This window comes from Lathyrus oleraceus, chromosome 3 (genome assembly GCF_024323335.1).
Source record: "Lathyrus oleraceus cultivar Zhongwan6 chromosome 3, CAAS_Psat_ZW6_1.0, whole genome shotgun sequence".
Classification (NCBI taxonomy): Eukaryota; Viridiplantae; Streptophyta; class Magnoliopsida; order Fabales; family Fabaceae; genus Lathyrus; species Lathyrus oleraceus.
Window position 1 is genome coordinate 276,087,856 of NC_066581.1, and position 9,425 is coordinate 276,097,280.

At 38.1% G+C, this 9,425-nt stretch overlaps 1 pseudogene; it reads right to left on the reverse strand.

The window, feature by feature from the left end:
- Positions 1-1,707: 1,707 nt before the first annotated feature.
- On the reverse strand, positions 1,708-1,807 carry LOC127133809 (uncharacterized; annotated as a pseudogene).
- Positions 1,808-9,425: the final 7,618 nt, after the last annotated feature.

Here is a 9,425-nt window from a genome sequence, read left to right on the forward strand (position 1 = left end):
TAACCTTACGTTAGAATCCAGTTTTTTATTTCCTTCGTTTTAATTCGTTGTTTAATTGAAGAATCCAAGAACAAATCCTACCGGCTTGTGGTGGAGTGTTCAAGACTACTGTTTAACTTATTCAGGTTCTTTAATGATTATTTAATGCTTTGTTTTATTATTTGTTTATATTATCTGCCTGGGATGAGTCTGTTTATGCATGATAAGTATTTAAGTTTGTTTAGCATGTCTGGCTAATTCGCTTAGATATCGGTATGTAAAGTAAGCGGAATAAGGGATCATAACTAAGTCGGTTTAATTAAATTTAAAATTAAAATCACTCTTTTTACGGTCTCAATTTATAGGTTTAATAACAAAGGTTTTTGCGAAAGTAAAAGACATAAAGAAGTTAAAATCAATAGAGCGAGAGTTTGAGGTTTTAACTGGACAGTGTAAATTAGACATTAATTCTAGATCAGGGCGAGAGCAAGTTTTAGAGTTAATTAAATCCTGATCTTTTCCAAAAAGTATTTTTAAAGATTGAATGTGAGGACGAGAGTTAAGCATTCGAATTTAATTATATAACCTGAGTCAACAGAGCGAGAGTTTGAGATAAGGGTGTTTAAACGGTCAGTGTTTTCTTGAAAAGAGTTTCTATGGACTGTATTGCTTTCAAAAAATGGTTTTTTGACTTAATTATAAGTGACAACTACATTAACATAAAATCATGGTTTATTCAACAGAGCGAGAGCTTGAGATAAAACTTCTAATCAATAGAGTCAACTGAAAAGATTTATTTTAAAACCAAGAAACCGACAAAGAATTGATTCCCTAATTACGACGAACTACATACCGGTATCCGCTTTATTAATATTTAATTTAGATTCTATTTTTAGTTTTAGCTTTTCCCCCAAACAATCGAACATTATCCACCTTAGCTTTACGAAGTAACCTTAGATAACGGTATATCGATTCATAAGTCCCTGTGGGATCGATATCTTTTAAAACTACGCGATAGAACTGTGCACTTGCAGTTTGTACCCCATTTTCGACTCATAAAGTCGCGATCAAGTTTTTGGCGCCGTTGCCGGGGACTTTTATTTAATCGATATCGTAACTCTTCCGTTACGCTGTAGAGACTAAGGTTTCTTTTTCTTCTATTCTTTCTTTCGTTGATTTGTATGCCACGCACTCGCTCACAAGGCGAACCGCTCTATTTACGAATCAACGATATCGAACTATATCTTCGAGTCCTACGACGAATTCGGGAATATCGTGCTGCAAACAATCTCCCTCCTGTAGAATTTCCTGATTTCAAAAACATTTTTCCTTCGATAACCGAGATGGCAGAACCAGCTCGTGCTCTTAGAGATTACGCCGCCCCATCGCAAGATGAACCGCATTCAAGTATTGCTCCACCCGCAATCGAAGCAAACAACTTCGAACTTAAACCTTCGCTGTTGCAGGCAGTGCAACAGAACCAATTCTCTGGAAATCCTACCGAGGATCCAAACCTTCATTTATCCGTATTTGTCCAATACGCTGATACTGTTAAAGCTAATGGTGTCACTTCAGAGGCAATTCGACTTCGTCTTTTTCCCTTCTCATTAAGAGATAGCGCTAGAAGATGGCTTCAGTCTCTCCCTTCCAACTCTGTCACCACATGGAACGAGTTGAAGAAAGTTTTTCTTGCCCGATACTTTCCGCCAAGCAAAACAGCTATGTTAAGAGCCCAGATAAACGGATTTAAACAGAAAGACAACGAGTCTCTTTTCGAAGCATGGGAAAGATACAAAGACATGATGAGACTTTGCCCACACCATGGTTTGGAAGACTGGTTAGTAATTCACACATTTTATAATGGTCTCTTGTACAACACAAGGTTAACAATAGACGCCGCTGCAGGTGGTGCATTAATGAACAAACCTTATGCTGATGCTTACCAGCTTATCGAGAGCATGGCCCAAAACCACTACCAGTGGGGAACCGAACGAACAATGGTGGAAAAACCTCAAACGAAAACTGGCATGTACGAGATAAGTAACCTTGATCACGTCAATGCAAAAGTGGATGCTTTAGTCCAGAAAATTGAAAGTTTAAATGTATCACCTCCAGCCGCCGTGGTTGCTATAACTCAGAATTGCGAGGTCTGTGGAATCCAAGGTCACACTCCTACGGATTGTCAACTCTTGACAGGAATCCAAGCAGAGCAAGTAAACTACGCTCAAGGAAGCCCCTACTCGCATACCTATAACTCAAATTGGAAGAACCATCCAAACTTTTCATATAAAAGTAATAATGCTTTGTACGCACCTGGACAATCTCCAAATCAAGCCCCAGCTATACCCCCGGGATATCAGAAACCGAACCCATCCATGCCTAACAATAACGCCCCTAGGAAATCCAACTTGGAAATCATGATGGAAAACTTTATAGCTTCCCAACAACAAACCAATAAAGATTTCTTAAACCAGAATGTACACACTGGCGAACAACTTAAACAACTAGCAAACAAAGTAGATGCCCTGGCTACCCATAACAAAATGCTGGAAACACAAATATCACAAGTAGCTCAACAACAAGCGCCTACTGCTGCCCCAACTGGTACATTCCCTGGACAGCCCCAACCTAACCCGAGAAGCCACGCTCATGCAATCATATTAAGAAGTGGAACGGAAGTGGAAGGACCGTCTGATCCAAGGATAGAAAACCAAAACCCTAAAAAATCAACTGAGGAAAGCGAACCTAAGGAAAAGGAAGAGAGTAATAAGGAAACCATAGAAAAGAAGGAACCTTATGTACCTCCACCACCTTATAAACCACCCATCCCTTACCCTCAAAGGCTTGTTAAAACCAAAGATGCGGGCCAATTTAGAAAATTTGTTGATCTCCTTAAACAATTAAACGTTACAATTCCGTTCACCGAAGCTGTTACGCAGATGCCCTCATATGCTAAATTCTTAAAAGAAATTCTTTCTAATAAGAGGAAACTTGAAGATAGCGAAACCGTTACACTCCCTGCCGAATGTAGCGCTATAATCCAAAACATGCCTCCTAAACTCAAGGATCCGGGTAGTTTCTCTATACCCTGTCACATAGGAAAATTTGTCATCGACAAAGCTTTATGCGATTTAGGAGCCGGAATTAGCGTTATGCCTTTATCCATATGTAAGAAACTGGAAATGGGAGAATTAAGACCAACCAAAATGTCTGTGCAACTAGCAGATCGTTCCATAAAATATCCTGTAGGAATTCTTGAAAACGTTCCCGTACGCATAGGTCAATTCTACATTCCAACTGATTTTACAATTATGGACATTAGAGAAGATGATATTACACCCATCATACTGGGAAGACCGTTCTTAGCAACTGCCGGTGCAATCATAGACGTAAAACGAGGACGACTCACCTTCGAAGTAGGTGAAGAGAAAATTGAGTTCATTCTTTCCCAATTCTTGAAAGCACCTGCAATAGAAGATACATGTTACTTCATGGATATCATCGATGAATGCATAAAAGAAGCAGAGTTAGGAGAAGACAAATCATCCGACTACCTTGTAGAAGACAAATCTAACCAATGTTTAGCAATAACACCGGACCCTACGCAGTGTCTTAACAAACCAACCCTTGACCTGAAAACACTTCCCAAAAATCTGAGATATGAATTCCTAGACTTAGAACTTGAACGACCTGTGATAGTTAATGCAGACCTAGGAAGACTCGAAACAGAAAAACTCCTACATATCTTAAGAAAGTATCCAACCGCACTAGGTTACCACATCACCGATCTTAAAGGAATAAGCCCTTCTATTTGTATGCATCGCATCATGCTGGAAGAAGACTGTAAAACCTCTAGAGAACACCAGAGAAGACTAAATCCGATCCTGAGTGAAGTAGTAAAGAAGGAAATAACCAAGTTATTAGAAGCAGGCATTATATATCCTATATCTGATAGCAAATGGGTTAGTCCTGTACACGTAGTACCAAAGAAAGGAGGCATAACCGTTATCGAAAACGAAAAAGGGGAAACTATAACTAAACGAATCGAATCGGGATGGAGAATGTGCATTGACTATAGGAAACTAAACAAAGCAACCCGAAAAGATCATTTCCCTTTACCATTCATTGACCAGATGTTAGAACGATTAGCAAAACATTCACATTTCTGTTATCTAGACGGTTATTCAGGCTTCTTTCAAATACTAATTCACCCTGATGACCAAGAAAAGACAACGTTCACGTGCCCTTTTGGTACCTTCGCTTATAGACGAATGCCGTTTGGCCTGTGTAATGCTCCTGCAACTTTTCAAAGATGCATGATGGCAATTTTCGCCGACTTTCTCGAAAACATCATGGAAGTATTTATGGATGACTTTTCCGTCTACGGACAAAGTTTTGAAGAATGCCTTGAAAACCTAGAAAGAGTTCTTGAGCGATGTGTAAAAGTAAACTTAGTGCAAAAACTTGATCGCGACTTTATGAGTCGAAAATGGGGTACAAACTGCAAGTGCACAGTTCTATCGCGTAGTTTTAAAAGATATCGATCCCACAGGGACTTATGAATCGATATACCGTTATCTAAGTTTACTTCGTAAAGCTAAGGTGGATAATGTTCGATTGTTTGGGGGAAAAGCTAAAACTAAAAATAGAATCTAAATTAAATATTAATAAAGCGGATACCGGTATGTAGTTCGTCGTAATTAGGGAATCAATTCTTTGTCGGTTTCTTGGTTTTAAAATAAATCTTTTCAGTTGACTCTATTGATTAGAAGTTTTATCTCAAACTCTCGCTCTGTTGAATAAACCATGATTTTATGTTAATGTAGCTGTCACTTATAATTAAGTCAAAAAACCATTTTTTGAAAGCAATACAGTCCATAGAAACTCTTTTCAAGAAAACACTGACCGTTTAAACACCCTTATCTCAAACTCTCGCTCTGTTGACTCAGGTTATATAATTAAATTCGAATGCTTAACTCTCGTCCTCACATTCAATCTTTAAAAATACTTTTTGGAAAAGATCGGAATTTAATTAACTCTAAAACTTGCTCTCGCCCTGATCTAGAATTAATGTCTAATTTACACTGTCCAGTTAAAACCTCAAACTCTCGCTCTATTGATTTTAACTTCTTTATGTCTTTTACTTTCGCAAAAACCTTTGTTATTAAACCTGTAAATTGAGACCGTAAAAAGAGTGATTTTAATTTTAAATTTAATTAAACCGACTTAGTTATGATCCCTTATTCCGCTTACTTTACATACCGCTATCTAAGCGAATTAGCCAGACATGCTAAACAAACTTAAATACTTATCATGCATAAACAGACTCATCCCAGGCAGATAATATAAACAAATAATAAAACAAAGCATTAAATAATCATTAAAGAACCTGAATAAGTTAAACAGTAGTCTTGAACACTCCACCACAAGCCGGTAGGATTTGTTCTTGGATTCTTCAATTAAACAACGAATTAAAACGAAGGAAATAAAAAACTGGATTCTAACGTAAGGTTAGATCCGATAAAAAGGTACACAATAGTTTCCGGTGTAGAAACTATTGTACGAAAAGAATTAACTAAATGCTAAAAAGGAAAATAGAAATTGCAAGGGAAATAGTGTAGAACTCGTAAAAATAATAAAGAAACAATGCCTAAGCTGCTGGAAAAGAAAATATGCAAAAGCGAAAACGGCAAAGAAAAATGTGGAAAAGCGTGGAACCCTTTTAGGTTTGGCAAGTGGCTATTTATATTGGTGCCTTGAGTAACTGCTTCCGCTTCCAAAGGTCTTCAACGTGCAAAGTACTTAGGCGTGGACATCGGCTTCAACTCTCCCTCAACGTCTCTGAAGCGTTCCTTGCGCCAAAAATGTAGGGGACTGGTGTGACGTTCGTCACAGGAGTGTGCAAGGCGTGACGCTCGTCACAGCCTCTGTGACGCCCGTCACAGGCACAACACCTGTGTTCTTGTACTTTGGGCTGGGCTTTGACATTTGGTTCATTTTCTCTCTTTTTGCACCTCTTTTTCTTCCATTTTTACTTGTGCTTCAAAATAAGCCACCTGAGACAAATAGGAAGAAAATACCGCATAATATCTAATAAAATGAAGTGAGCTGAAATAAATAATGATAAAATTTAATTGAATTAAGTCCTAAAATATGATATAATTTCATGTTATCAAACTCCCCCATACTTAGATCTTTGCTTGTCCTCAAGCAAAATTCAGTATAGAACTCGTTAAAGGTTTTAGCCAGATAAAATTTCAAAACACACATCAATTCGTAATAGGTTGCAAGTGGATTTAGTTTAGAAGCAACTTGAGTTTAATCTTGACATCAACAACCACCGTCACATCCTAGATAACCCTGCCTTATGCAAATCAGTTCAAGTACACTACGATAGATATCCTAGTTCCTTCAATCTTATTTCACCCGTTTTCATTCAAGCGAAATCACATTAAGCCCTTTATCTTTTCGCGCACATAGTGGAGTAACCGGTTAGTGATTCTGATTCCCTTTTTAGCTTGAAGTTCTGGTACATAAGTCGGATAACTTTGTTATTCAGTCCATTGCAAATTGCGGGGGATCGGACCGTAGTCTGCCCTACCAAGTTCAGTACCAGATACCTGCTGAACCAACTCGTAATGGATCTTTATCTTATGCTTTTGTATGATTTGCAACCTTTAGATTAAATGATCTGGTAGGGATCACCTAACTTAATTAGTGCATTTCCTGATATATATATATATATATATATATATATATATATATATATATATATATATATATATATATATATATTTTATGTTACTTTGGGAATCATTCGCTTATATTCATCGGCTCTCCACGTAGTTTGCTATTAGGATGATGCTGACTTCTTGTATAAACTACTCGGGGTTACTATAAAACTAAAAGTTCAAGGGATTGGTATAATAGGTACTTATCCTGATCTAACATGTTGAGGTTCTTAGAGCGTTGTTATGGTAATAATTTTTGTCTTGATTTCACTCAAGTTTTATAAAATAAGCGACCTTTATACTTATTGGGTGTGTTAAATTTTTGTTATGGCTCAAGAAAATTGAGGGGAATAGATAATAAGAATTTTTCACACTAGGGACTTGACTTAAAATAAATATATATTATAATAATTTTTTTTTTTTTAAACAAAAAAGGGAAATAACAATGAAAGGGAAAATAACATACTTGAAAAGGGAAGGTTGAAAGAACAAGGTTTTCCCCCCCACACTTAAATTAAACATTGTCCCCAATGTTTTAAGGAAATGAAATACAATATGGAAAGGAACAAGAAACTACAACTAAGGCTGCCTTCCGCCTCTGGTTCTTGGGCCAGGTGATCGTTGACGTATGTCTAAGTTGTCAAATCTGCTGAACAACTCAGTAAACCGCTGGTCGGTTATGGCATTCCTAGCATCCTGTTGTTGTTGCATTTGACGCATCATTTGCATCATCTCGACATTCTGTGCTTGCATACCATCAATAGCATCCATGATGTCGTCGTTGGTTGCAGGCCTTCTTCGTCGACGACGTGAGGATGGGCCAGTTGCATTATCAGAAGGGTTGAGCGGGACTGATTGTTGTGCAGGAGGTTGATCACCTTGCTCCATTCCTTCAAACTCGTCTGTGGGCGGGTTTGCTTGTGAAGGCTCGGTGGCTTCGGGGGCATTTAGATCATAGAGGAGGCGGTTGCGGTTTGTGACATCGGTCAGGGCCATGTTGGGTAGGACAACGCTTGGGATGGCCTGGTTGTTCACCATAAGATAATATCCTCCTCCTACTCTATTCTTAATCATGCGGCTGGATCGACAGTAGTTGATGTCCATAAATAGGGGAGGTAGGGATTCTAAGGTTTGGAGTCGGTCCTCTAAGTTTAAGCCAAGTGCAATGGTGGTGATTAATCCACCAATTACAAAGGGTTGGCGGTCTCTAGCACATAAGGTGCGGATATGATGAAGTAGAAAAGAGGCAGCGTTTACCTTAGCAGTCGGTTCGAAGACGCATTCGAGGAAGAATAGTTCTTTTGCGTTGACCTTACTGTTGTTTGGTCTTCCAAAAACTGTGTTTTGTAGGATCCGGAGAAAATATCGGATGGTTGGGTTATGTATGTGGGAAAGAAGGAGTTCTTCCCAGTTGTAGGCATCTAGACCGGATATTTTCTTAAAAAGGGTGGAAATGGCAACCGTGCTCCAGTTTATTTCGGGAGGGATTCTGGGGTAGACTTGACCTTCTGTGGAAAATTGTAGCATGGTACTCAATTGGTTTTGGGTTAAGGAGTACTCGGTGTTGAACATTCGGAAGGTTGCGGTGCCGGTTAAAAATTCATCTTCACCGGCGGGAGTGGTGTATGCGTATGAACTCAAGAATTCTAAAGTTAGGGAGGGGTATGTTGGTTGGTTATGGGTGCATAGAAAGGTTAAGTCGGCTTGACGGAGCATCCATTCGATACCTTGGAGTAATCCTAATTGGTGTAAACAAGTAAAATCAGGGTACCTGGTGGAGACGACGCCTCGCTGTTGGAAACGCTCGAATTGCTCCCTTTGATAATTTTCGTCTTCGGATCGGAAGATGATATTTTCGAAATTCTGATTTCCCGCCATAGTGATGAATGAATTTGAAGGAGTAATTTGGAGAGAAAAGAAATGTATTTGATAGGAGAGAATTGTTTGTGGTGAATGAAGGGAGGTTTTGATGGGTATTTATAGGAAAAGAATTTGGAAGTTGGAGAAAAAGGTGGTTGAAAAGTAAATAAATGTGGGTAAATGTGAATAAATGGGGAAGATAAAAATTGAAGGGTGTAACGTTCGTCTCCAACGGCTATGTAACGTTCACCTAGTCAGAAAGGTGTTACGCTCGTCACAGGGGTGTGACGCTCGTAACAGGCTCTTGGCGTGCCGTTCGTCATAGATTGTGTGACGCTCGTCACACATTCTTTTTGGCAAGGCTTCAGTAGCGTTCTACAGAATTACTTTGGTAATGGATTTATTTTTATTATTTTGTTTTGTTTTTTGTTTTTTTTTTTTTTTTTTTTTTTTTTTTTAGATTATTTTATCTTGCTAATTAATTTATCTTGCATGCTATTCTACTTTGCATAATATTGCATGAATAATTCAATAGGTTATAGGCAGCAACAGTAGAGAATATAATAGCTATTGCATAATAAAATTAAATAAATAACTTCAATAAAATGATCATAATGTAATATTGGAAAGAAAAAAAAACAAAAGAAATGTAAAAAGGAAACAAATGCGAACATGAATTCAAATAACATTAATGAATAATCTAACTTAAAACTAAATAGCTAAGAAAAATAACTAAATTCTATCCATCTGCACGATCTCTGGCCGGAGGAGCAAAAGAGTTAACACGGTGTAGCAACTCGTGAAACTGATCTGTCATACTGCTCATGTATCCTAGAACTTCGTGTCTCATGTCAG